Source organism: Microtus ochrogaster, chromosome 16 (assembly GCF_000317375.1).
Source record: "Microtus ochrogaster isolate Prairie Vole_2 chromosome 16, MicOch1.0, whole genome shotgun sequence".
In the NCBI taxonomy this organism is placed as follows: domain Eukaryota; kingdom Metazoa; phylum Chordata; class Mammalia; order Rodentia; family Cricetidae; genus Microtus; species Microtus ochrogaster.
Genome location: NC_022018.1, coordinates 18,285,037 through 18,295,827, shown reverse-complemented (window position 1 = coordinate 18,295,827; position 10,791 = coordinate 18,285,037). Strand labels below are relative to the sequence as shown.

Genomic DNA, 10,791 nt, shown 5'->3' with positions numbered 1-10,791 from the left:
ACCATTGTTTTAGATTTAAATACACACAGAGGCTGCCCTGAAAAATCCCTGACCTGGCTACTTTTCTATAAATTATAAAAGTGACCCTCCCTCTTTTCAATATGTCCTCTTTCTAGGTGCTAGACAAACAATTTGAACTGCTTTTTTCTTCTTCTTTCTTTTCTTTTTTCTTTCTTTTTTGTTTAAATCATAAGATTTACTTTTTTCTGCTTGAAAGAGTATCGTGGGACTCCTAAAAAGCAGGAATTAGTCTTCAGATTCTGTGGTCCACTCTCCGCCTTCACTTTCTTCGCAGCGGTCTTTTAGCCAGAGCTGGACAGCCGTGTTTTCGTCACCTAAGGGAAAGCTGGAAAGTCTACTCGGATCACTACTTGATAAACTTAACAGGTGACTTGTAAAAGAGGACTGCAGTAGGAAGAGGCTGAAGGCTCTTTCTGCAGACACGCAGACAGGCACTGGGAGGGCGGGGAGGGCGGGGAGGGCGGGCCCCCCCTCCGCTGCAGCTGACCCCGAAGCCGGACGCGGAAGGGCGGGGCCTAGCCGGACATGGGCGGGACATACATAGGCGGGGCTCGCTCTGGTTGGACTGGAGCGGGCGTGGTCTACTCTTGGTGGGCGTGTCCATCTGGGCGCGGGCGGGGGCAGAAGTGGGACTGCGCAAGGGCCCATGGGAGAGTTGCCCCTGTGACCCTGGCGGAGAACCCCTGGGCCTCTGGAGTTTTAGTGACAGGTGAGGGGAGGAAGGCAGTGTCTGCGGAAGGACTATGTAAGAACCCTTCCGTCCGCCCCAAGCCCGGGCGAGAATCTGAGTTGTTCTCGTGGGTCACCCCCGTTCCGTGGACCCGGGACCTTCTCGCCTCAGGGGCTGTGTGAAGATGGTGAAGAGTGGCCGCCTAGGCGCGCCGGTCTGCGAAGCCCACGGGCACGAGGAGGCAGGCGTGTGCGTTTGCGCGCCGCTCTGGGCAGGGCGGGACGGGGCGTCTCCCGCCGCTCGCTGGAGGCGGGGCCTGGGCCGGTGCACAGCGCCCGCGGGCTGACCTCGTTGAACGCCGGCCCGTGACGTCACCCCGCCGTGACGCGTACGCAGTAGGAAAACTGTAAGTTTGCGAGGATCCTGCAGCTGCCTGGCTTGTGGGGCTCGTGGGACCTGAGGGCTGCTAGCTGTCACGGTCGCGGTATTGACCGCGGGCACCGGGAAGCCTCGGGAGACCCGGCAGCCACCAACCGTGTCGCCGGGCCGGTGACCGTCCCAAGTGGGAGTGCACCGTCCTGGGACCGTGGGCTTGTGGAGGCGAGGCCGTTCCTGAGCCCGGCCAGCTCCGTTCCCGCTGGCCTATGACAGCTAAGAGCGGGTGATTAAGGCCTGGGAACGGGAAACTGGCGAGGCGCTCCCTAAATTTCGTTGATAAAGAGATTAGGTCCCAGTCTCCATTCTCATTTTGCAGTAGGACTTTCTCGGTCAGCCTGGGATGGAGAGCCCCTTCAAAGACTAGCAGCCCTGTGCCCATCTTCCTTTGGGATCCTGCAAGTGCCCAGGTGGCTGAATGCAACTTACAAGCTGCGTTACCTCCAGCAGGGCTACAATGCCTTGAGACCCTGTGAGCCTACCCAACCTATGTAGCCCTAACAACGCTTATGAAAATATTCATTCCAAGGAATGTGGTAGCCCATTTGTATATAAAGCTCTTTCTCGGGGATTTACCTCCTCCCCACACCTACCCGACCCGTCTGATCATGACTTTTGAACCTGTAGGTATCTCAGCTATTTTATTGATTTATCAGAGATCCAATAACTGGTATCACTATTACAGAGATATTGGCAATACGTTGCCCCCCCCCCATCTTTTTCAGAAAACTTTTTAGCAGCTCAGAACTAGTAGGTTATACTCACAGATAAGTAGGGTCAGCTTGTATGCTTATATGGTTTAGTCAACTCTTGCCTCAGTGAAGAGTTAGGTACAACATTACAATGTTGTTACACACTTTTCTCAAACTCTGGTACAGGAACTTGTCAGGAACTTTGAAGGGAATATACACACCCTAGGATGGATTGAAACAGTAGATCAAGAGGGCCCCATTTCTGTGAATTCAGTGGAGGGTATTAAATCCTTACAAAGGACCCTTTGAATCAAAGCAGGGCTTTCCAAAGACAAGTCATCAAAATCTTGGAACTTTTTAAAAATCTGTCTATAAGTGGGAGATGATATTGTAACTTTTGTTACTTTTACTGGTATCAGATGAGACCATGGAGAGCACAGGCAGCTTTCTAAGTATGGCATGCTATTTGCATCAGCCACCAGTAGTCAGACTTTGAGTCAAAACTAGAAATAGATGGCAAGGGTAAAGACTTGCACGCTAGCAGAGTTCAGTGGAGAACTAGACAGGGAATAGGTACATGAAATTGTTTCACACAGAGAGAGCGCAGTGACATAAAGGCGAGAGGCTGGTGAGGGGACAGTGTGGGCCCCATCAGGAGCCCAGCTGGTGGGTTGTAAATTCCTTGGGAGGTCAAGACAGGAAGAGTACAAATTCAAGGACTGCCTTGGCTGCAGATGGGGTCTAAGCCCAGCCTGGGTAGAAATAGTAGAGCTATGGCCTTGGGTTCATTCTCCACTTGGGAGTGGTGGATGGAGATAGTATAACCATCCGGCCTGGAAAGCTCACCATATGCAAGGCCCAGTTCTAAACACTGAACACTTTCCAACTGCCTTTTAAGCAAAGAGAACTAGCTCTGTTTTTTTATAAATGAGGAAACTGGCACATGTTAGATGCGTACTCAAGCTAAAAGCTTAAGAGACTCAAAGTCTTGCATATTTTACTAAATTTGCATTAGTTTTATTTGGCACTGTTAAAATTTTTGCCATTTGAATTTAGGTCATCTGATTTGAGAGGCTGTGTTCCAAATGACTGTTCTGTCTCAGCATAGTAAGAAGTGTTGACATATAACCTTGAAACATCTGATAGACTCTGGTAGGGTCCCGGAGCCTGTGTCAAAGTAGACACTTTATGTGTAAGTGTAATGGAAAAGCCACAAGACAGCACCATCATGGGAATGCTGTCTGTTTCCTGATTTACCCCATGGCATACTAACTGTAGAGTCATGGAGTGGTGGAGGGGGCATGAAATTGAGGAGGCAGGAGACTGTTGTTGTGCTGTACCTTGAGAGGGGAGATGGTATGGGACCTTAGACCAAGAGAGGCAATTTTGGAGGTGGCATTAAGAGGTGGAACTCCAATTCTGTTGACAGGACTTACTGATGGGAGCGTGCTGAGGAAAGGGAGGAGTAATAACGTTTCTGGGTTTGGGTGGAAGAAGTAGGTGCTGTTTTCTGAGAAGACAGGATTAGGAGGAAAATAAAAGTCCAGTTTTACTTTCAGGTTTTAGTTTTGTTAAATATAGTAATGGATGCTAGTAACAATGATACTAATTAGAGTGATGTATATATGAACTATATTCCAGGCAAGGTTTTACATATTTTTACATATATTCATTTAATCCTTAAAACAGTTATATGTGCTAGGAACTTATTGTTCCCCCATTTTGCAGATGAGAAAATGGAGGCATAGGGAGCTGCCTTAAGTCATCTTGTAGGGCAGGGCCTCTGACTACTTATCTTATGTCCCTACCCATTGCCATGAGTTTGTAAGTGTAAGAAGTGGGATTCACACCCAAAGTGCTCAGACTTTGGAGTCTACATAGGTAACTACCTCATATGGACATGTTGAGTGTATATGCGATGACTGTAGTCAGGGATAGAAAAACACATAGTTTTGAAAAGATTGACTGCTTTTGTTCTTTTCTAATCTTTGGTTGATTACAGGAGGTAAGAGAAGGAAGCATACATGGTAGGTTTGTATGTTTGCTGGTTCTTCCTTATTTGATTGGATGTCTGCTGCTAACATTCGTTCTTTTGTCTCTCATTTCCATAGTGTGGGTTCAGGATGAAGTCTCTGTCTCTTTCACATCTGTCTCTAGTCTCATTCCATTGCCTGCCATTCATAGCTGGTAACAGTGACTTTATATGAAGGATATTGGTTAGGTTTAGGGAATTTGGGGGATGAATAAATATGGCTCACTTTTTGGAGGAGCATAGTATGAGAAAAAAACCTGTGGGAATAGATTTAGAGTAGAACGGTGCATAAATATATGCTGATTAGTTGATTCCGGTTTCCCATCTCCTTTTCCCCCTGCCCCACACTTGAGAGATGGGGTGTGAAATGGGCAAAGGAGCAAAAGAATGCTTAGACAATTGCCTGATGGGTTGGAAGCTCCCCGAGAGTCCTTTTCAACAAAAGAACTACTCAAAGTCTTGCATATTTTACTAAATTTGCATTAGTTTTATTTGGCACTGATAAAATTTTTACCAAATGAAAAATTCTGATATTTGATTATCTCTGTGGAGTAATGACTTTCCCCAGTTCTACTACCTCAGTGTTGACAGGACTCAGTAGTGAAATAAGGGAACTGGCTTGAAATGTTGCTGCTTGCATAACAGAGGGCAATGGAGGGGCCGTGTTTGAAATAGTTAGTCAGGTTTCCACCATTTATAAGTGTGTCCTGCCAAAGTTCCACACATTAGTATTCGACTTTTCTGTTAATCAGCTGCTTAAGATTGATATACATGCACCTTTGGTCTCATCGTTTTGGGTCTGTGTTTGACTGTTTTATGTGGGGAGGAACTTATAGTGGAGGAGATCTGAGTAAGCCCCACCTCCTAAAAGTTCAGCACTGTAGGCTGGCCACCAAACCTTTCACATATGAACCTTTAATAGACATTTAAGCTCCAAACCATAATGCCTGCTAGCTAGCTAGCTATTTATTTATTTATTTATTTATTTATTTCACTCTTTTCTTTCTTGTTTCAATTAATGCTTTAGCAATGCAATTTCTTTTTAAAGAAATTACTTATTTTATGAGTATGAGTGTTTTATCTGTTATGTATATGCACACAATATCCAAGGAAGCTGGAAAAGGGCATTGAATATCCCTGGAACTGGAGCTGCAGGTGGTTGTGAGTATCATGTAGATGCTGGAAACCAAACCTAGTTCCTCTGCAAGAGCAGCAGCCAGTTCTTTTAACAGCTGAGCTATATCTTCAGCCCCAAACTTCTTTCATGTTTTATACACACTGAATTAGCTACCTCAGTTACATATTTGTTAATTTTTCAAAGACCTTTTCTGGGGAGTTTTCATATGTGATTTTTGGCAGCATCTGTAAGATGTGGAGGGCATATATTATCTTTATAATTTGACAGTAAGAAAATGCTACAGGTCAAATTATTTGTCCTATGTGTTAGAACAGTTTAGTGACAAAAAGCAAAGTGAACTTGGAGTTAAGTCTTAATACCTAGGACTGCTTTAAAGTTACCTATTGCTATCAGCCAGTTCACCTTCCTAAGAGTACTGTGAAATGAAGCTATTATTCCTGTCTTATAAAGAAGAAACTGGTTTAAAATAGTAAGTCATCTAGCAAGGTCCCTCAACTCTAATGTGTTTCTTTGGCTGTTTCCACTGAGTTAAACTGCCGATGCAGATATTTCCAAGATACGAACTTGACTACATTGTTATGTTCACTAAATCTATACTTTGACTACATTGGTCTCTTGGCACATAGACTTACATTAATGTTGCCACTCCAGTCAGGAGGATCCAGTTTGCGATCCTCCCAGATTTGATTTGAGTGGGGGTTTTCTGAGTTTTGTTAAACTATATGGTAATAAGATGTGCTATTTAGACTTTTATTTTTGAGAATACTTAAGTCCAAAGGCAGTCTACAAATACAACTCTGATCTGTATTTGCCTTTAGCTAAATGAGGAAGTCTGTGTGGGAGCAGTCACTTTGCTAGTCTGACTGATTCATGTTTGGGAGGGGACTCCCATTTGTGCCTCCTTTGAATCTGAGTCTCTAGTATTCTTGGTAGGGTGGATTCAAATTCAAAAATGAGATAAGAAGATTTATCATCTTTCATGTCAATTTGAGGGTATTTCTCTTAGTTTTTTTCTATGCTGCTCTAATCCACAGATATACTTGACTTGACCACAGACAGAATAATGTATGGAAGCTATTGTACTTTCTTTCTAAAGCAGACATCTCTACTCTAATGAGTAGTTCACATTTGTGAGGTCATAGGAGCTGGCGATAGTTACTTATATCCTAAATTGTAAACAAGAGTTGATACGTTTGCCCAAATAAATACAGTATAAGACTTTTGATTTTTACAGTTTAACGCTTTAGGGTGGGGGTTGAGATAGGGTTTCTCTTTGTAACAGCTCTGGCTGACCTGGATCTCGCTTTGTAGGCCAGGCTGGCCTCAAACTCACAGAAATCCTCCTACCTCTGCCTCCCGAGTGCAGGGATTAAAGAGTTACCTTTTATAAAAACAAAGCTGGGCCATCATTTTCATTAGATGAAAAAAGATACCTACTTAAAATATTTAAGCAGTATTTTGTTTGAAGATTATTTGATAACAGTTGATTATTGGTATAAGTTTTAGTGGTCAGATGTTTTAATATTTGTATAATACACCCATTGACTGGAGTTAGGACCATTGATTATGAGATTCTAAATCTTAAGGGTGTGGAGAGTTGTGGGCGCAGATTACTATAATTATACTTAAAAGGCCTTAAAGAGTTCTGCCTTTTATGAAATTAGATTATTATAACAAATATTTTTTCTTACTCCCAAGAAGAAAATATTAATATTCAAATAGCCATCGCATTTGCTGAACTATGACATGAAGAGATCCACTACATAAATAGAGCTAAAGCTAAGCTGGGATTGCTTGTTATTTAAGCAAGGGAGAGCATAGCCCTCCTGGCGTTTTAAGGAAGCATGGCATTTTAAAATTGGCTTATTTTCAAAGGTGACATAATTGAAGGCTGACTTTAAACTTGGAATTTGGAGATTGACTGGCTTTGAGGAGGTTTCCAAAGCAAGGCAGTAACTAACTGACTGAAATTCTCAATTGAGTACGTAGAATAGAAATGTTGAATATACTTTAACGGTTGATTGATTGTGGCAGGTTGAAAATCAGTTTTGTGATTTCCTGTTCCCAGCCAAAGAACAGTCTTCCTTCTTGAAGAACATGTATACTTTATTGACATTTATGTTAACATATTATTGGTAGTGATTGTGCTAATACAGCGTATTTGTGATTTCATTTTTCTCTTGAAACTTAAAAAGTTGTGTGTAACAAATATGTTTTCTCCAGTGAAGACAATGTGGCTTGCTCCTTTTGAATCTACAGATAATGCATGTTTTACAGTACTCTAGATGTCTACATTCAATCAAGCATTTGACAAAAACCAAACCAAACCAAAAAAAAAACCACATATGTTTTCTCTTTGCCAGTCTCAGGATTATTTTATATTTGAGAATTAGGCTGCTTTGTGATGTATTATTTTGAGAAATGTTTTAGTTATTTAAACATCCTGGGAAGGCTGCATTTCTTTTTGTCTACTTCCTTTCTTGAGGGTGTGTGTAGTATCTTGTACCCACCAAAGTCAGTCTTCATAGATGCTCAGTTGCATACAGCTCTAGACAGCTTACTGGTTTTGCTGTTGTTAGAGATGCGGTTAGAATGGACTGCTTTCAGAAAGGTAGCTAGCCGTCGTTTACCAGTGGCTTAGAAGTTTCATGATTTTATTGCATGATTTTTGCATGGCATGGTCCTTTTAATATCTGTGAATCTTTTTTACCATAATTATTATGTTATAACACTATTTATATTATTCAGCTATTTAATATTTAGCATGTTTCTTCAGGATGAAATGAAAACCTATCTATGACTACTACTGGAGCTACTATAAAACATTTTTTTTAACTGAATTGATCTCTCATAGTAATATTAGTTAGAACTTTTTTTTTCCTGTGTTGATGTTAAAGTAAACTTTCAGGACATTCATTTAGAAATTAGAGAAGGAAAAAAATAACGTTTTGATATAGCATGTATATATATATAAGGTTTGATATGTGCATGTACATATCTGTATATCTGGGTGCAAATGCACAGGACAGGACAACCTCGGATATTGTTCCTTAAGCACTGTCCATCTTGGTTTTATTCCCTACCCTTCTCTCTTTCTCTCTTCTTTCCCTCCCTGCATCCTTCTTTCCTATGGAACAGGACAGCTTGCATTTGGTTGCCTCCTTCCACAATATGAATTCTTGGGGATTGAACCAAAGTTTCTTAAGCTTAGTGGCAAGTATTTTTCCTTGAGGAATCATCTTGCTGACTTCCACCTTGTTTTTTTCAGAAAAGGTTTCTAATCTCTGATTGTCTTGTAGCTGACTGATTCTGTTAGGCTGGCAGGCCAAATGGTCGTGAGGATCCACCTATTTCTGTCTCTTCAGCTCTGGGAATTAGGCAAGCTCCACCATTTCTGGCTTTTTTTGACAGGTGTGGTGGGGGTTCTAGTCAATCTAATTTAGATCCTCGTATTTGTGCATCAAAAACCGTAGGGATGCATGGCCATTGGAGGGTTAGGAGAGAGAAAGAAGATAGAGGGGGTAAGTGGATAAATGACATCAGAACTCTAAAAGGCAGGTGGTTTGAGGTCCATTGGTTGAAGGGCAGTGACTGGTGCTATCAGGATGGAGGTGAGAATTCTTATAGAGTTGTTGTTGGGGAAGGAGGAAACTGAGGGAGTCTAACCTAATAACCTTTCTATAGAAGTGATATAATCTGCTAAGTAAGTCTGGAATTGATTCTGTGGGAAGAGAAGGAGCTGATTGGAACCCAAGAAAGAATTGAAGAACAGCAGTGAGAACTTACCCAGGTGGGGAGCTGTACATTTGCAGGTCCCCACTCCTTCTGCTTGGGGATTTCTATATCATTGATTTCCAGATAGGCTATGACAGTGTTGGAGATCCTCAGGTAGATGCTCAGGTGTGTAGTAGAGGTACAAGAGAATTTAAGGCCAGAGAGGGGGCAAAGCTGGATGGTCAGTTCCTAGGTTATGTTGGACAAGGCGTGAAACTGGGAACATGGCTAATGCATGAGGAGAAAATAGAGAAGTAGAGAAAAGAAGTGAGAGCTTAAATTCATTTGTTCTTTGATTCATCCATTAAATATTTATTAAGCATTTATCTCCCAGATACTGCTTTAGATACTATGGCTACCTACCTAAATGAAAGCAGGGATGGAAGCAGTCTTTGTCGTGATAGACATTAGGTCTGTGGTAAATTGTGTGTGTGTGTGTGTGTTTGTGTGTGTATAACAGACATACATTTTTTTCCAGTTTATATGCACATGTATGAATGCATGCATGCATGTGTAACCCCTGCGTCTGCGTTACCCTCTCGGCACAGTTTGTGCTCCACTGTACTGTACGCGAGCTGAGCAAGGGCCTGGAGACTGAAAGAACACACAGGAGATCTGGGTCATTTGAAAGGAGATCAGCTGACTGCTGTTTATTCAATATTGGGAAAATCCTTATATACCTAGCTGCTGCAGATGGAAATTGCCACACCCAAGATGGAGTAAACAATGCCCTAAAGCTATCACCAGGCAGGGCAGAGGGAGCACAGGAACAAACAGGATGTTTTTAGCTGGCTGACCAGAAACTGTCCTCAAGATGAAACCCTGGAGCAGGGGTAGACCCGGGCCCTACATGCATGCACATATATAATTCCAAATGGTAAATGATATAAAGAAAAATGAAGAGGGAAAGGGATAAAGTGATACAGATGCTGATTTAAAATAATGTAATTAGAAAAAGGCTCTTGGAAGAAATGACTTCGAGCAGACACTGACAATATCCAGGGACATAACAGTATGGGGACATCTGCATGGACATTCCTAGATCTGAGTACTGAGTCCTGGGAAGCCTTGAAGCAGCCCTGGCACTGGGGAGTGTGTGCAAAGAGGAGAGAGTGGTAATCAGTTAGAGCTGCTGAAAGGATTTAGTATTTCACTGTGCCTTGGGGGAATCATTGGAAGGTTTGCATCAGAAACGTGACAAGATTTGTCCTACCTTTCTGAAGGCTAACGCTTGCTGCTTTTTGGAGAAGTGATTGGCAGTGGGGATTAAGGAATGGAGAGAGCTAGAAAGACAAGAGGTGATGGCCTTCAAAGGAAGCCAACAGAGTTCTTACTCTTGCAGTTGAGTGCTTCTGGGTAAAGCCTGAGCTGTCACTGCTCCTTTAAGCAGACACTCCCACCCCACAATGGGCATTCTTCTTTGTGTATAGAGGCCTGACCCAGACCATTGCTTATACCGCACCCTTTCCTGTTGTTTTCTCTGCCCCTTCCCAGCTTCATTATTCATTCTCCCATCTCTTCCTTCACCTTGTCTTTTAGATCTGGTATATATGGGCTTCCTGGCTACAACTTCCTCCAGATCTGTATTATGATTTTTTATCGTTTTCAATTTTCAGGAAATTTTCTCCATAGCTCAGTGCTGGAGTTGTCCTCTGAACCATGAAGCAGCTCAGAGGGCTGCTCCCAAATATCTCCATGCCCAGATTCACATTGAACTGAGACACTATCTTTCTTGCAGCTGGACGTCCCTGGGGTTATCTCAAGCCACACTCCCCCAGCCTAGTTTAACAACACCTTTTTGCTCCTTTGGCATGAAGCTTGCCAAAAATGGCAGTGTACCCTTTAGTTCTCTGCTGCCGAACTGAGTATTCAGAGCACAGGGTGGGGTGCCTTTCCAGCAGGACTTTGTCCCAGACCCTTTTCTTACTAAAGTTGTACAATACAAATTAATACAGTTCTAAATACAGAAAAGGGCTCCATCTGTCCTCAGTGTATGGTTGTTGTTGTGTTTTGTTGTTGTTGTTGTTGT

At 42.6% G+C, this 10,791-nt stretch overlaps 1 protein-coding gene across 3 annotated transcripts in view; it reads left to right on the top strand.

Annotated features, from left to right (window-relative positions):
- Positions 1–672: 672 nt before the first annotated feature.
- Znf438 (zinc finger protein 438) overlaps positions 673–10,791 on the top strand; it is a 150,910-nt gene continuing 140,791 nt past the window's right edge. For all 3 annotated transcript variants that reach the window (XM_026783132.1, XM_026783131.1, XM_005354805.3), the window contains exon 1: positions 673–1,097. The gene's annotated coding sequence lies outside the window, so the exon portion shown is untranslated. The remainder of the gene's footprint in view (positions 1,098–10,791) is intronic.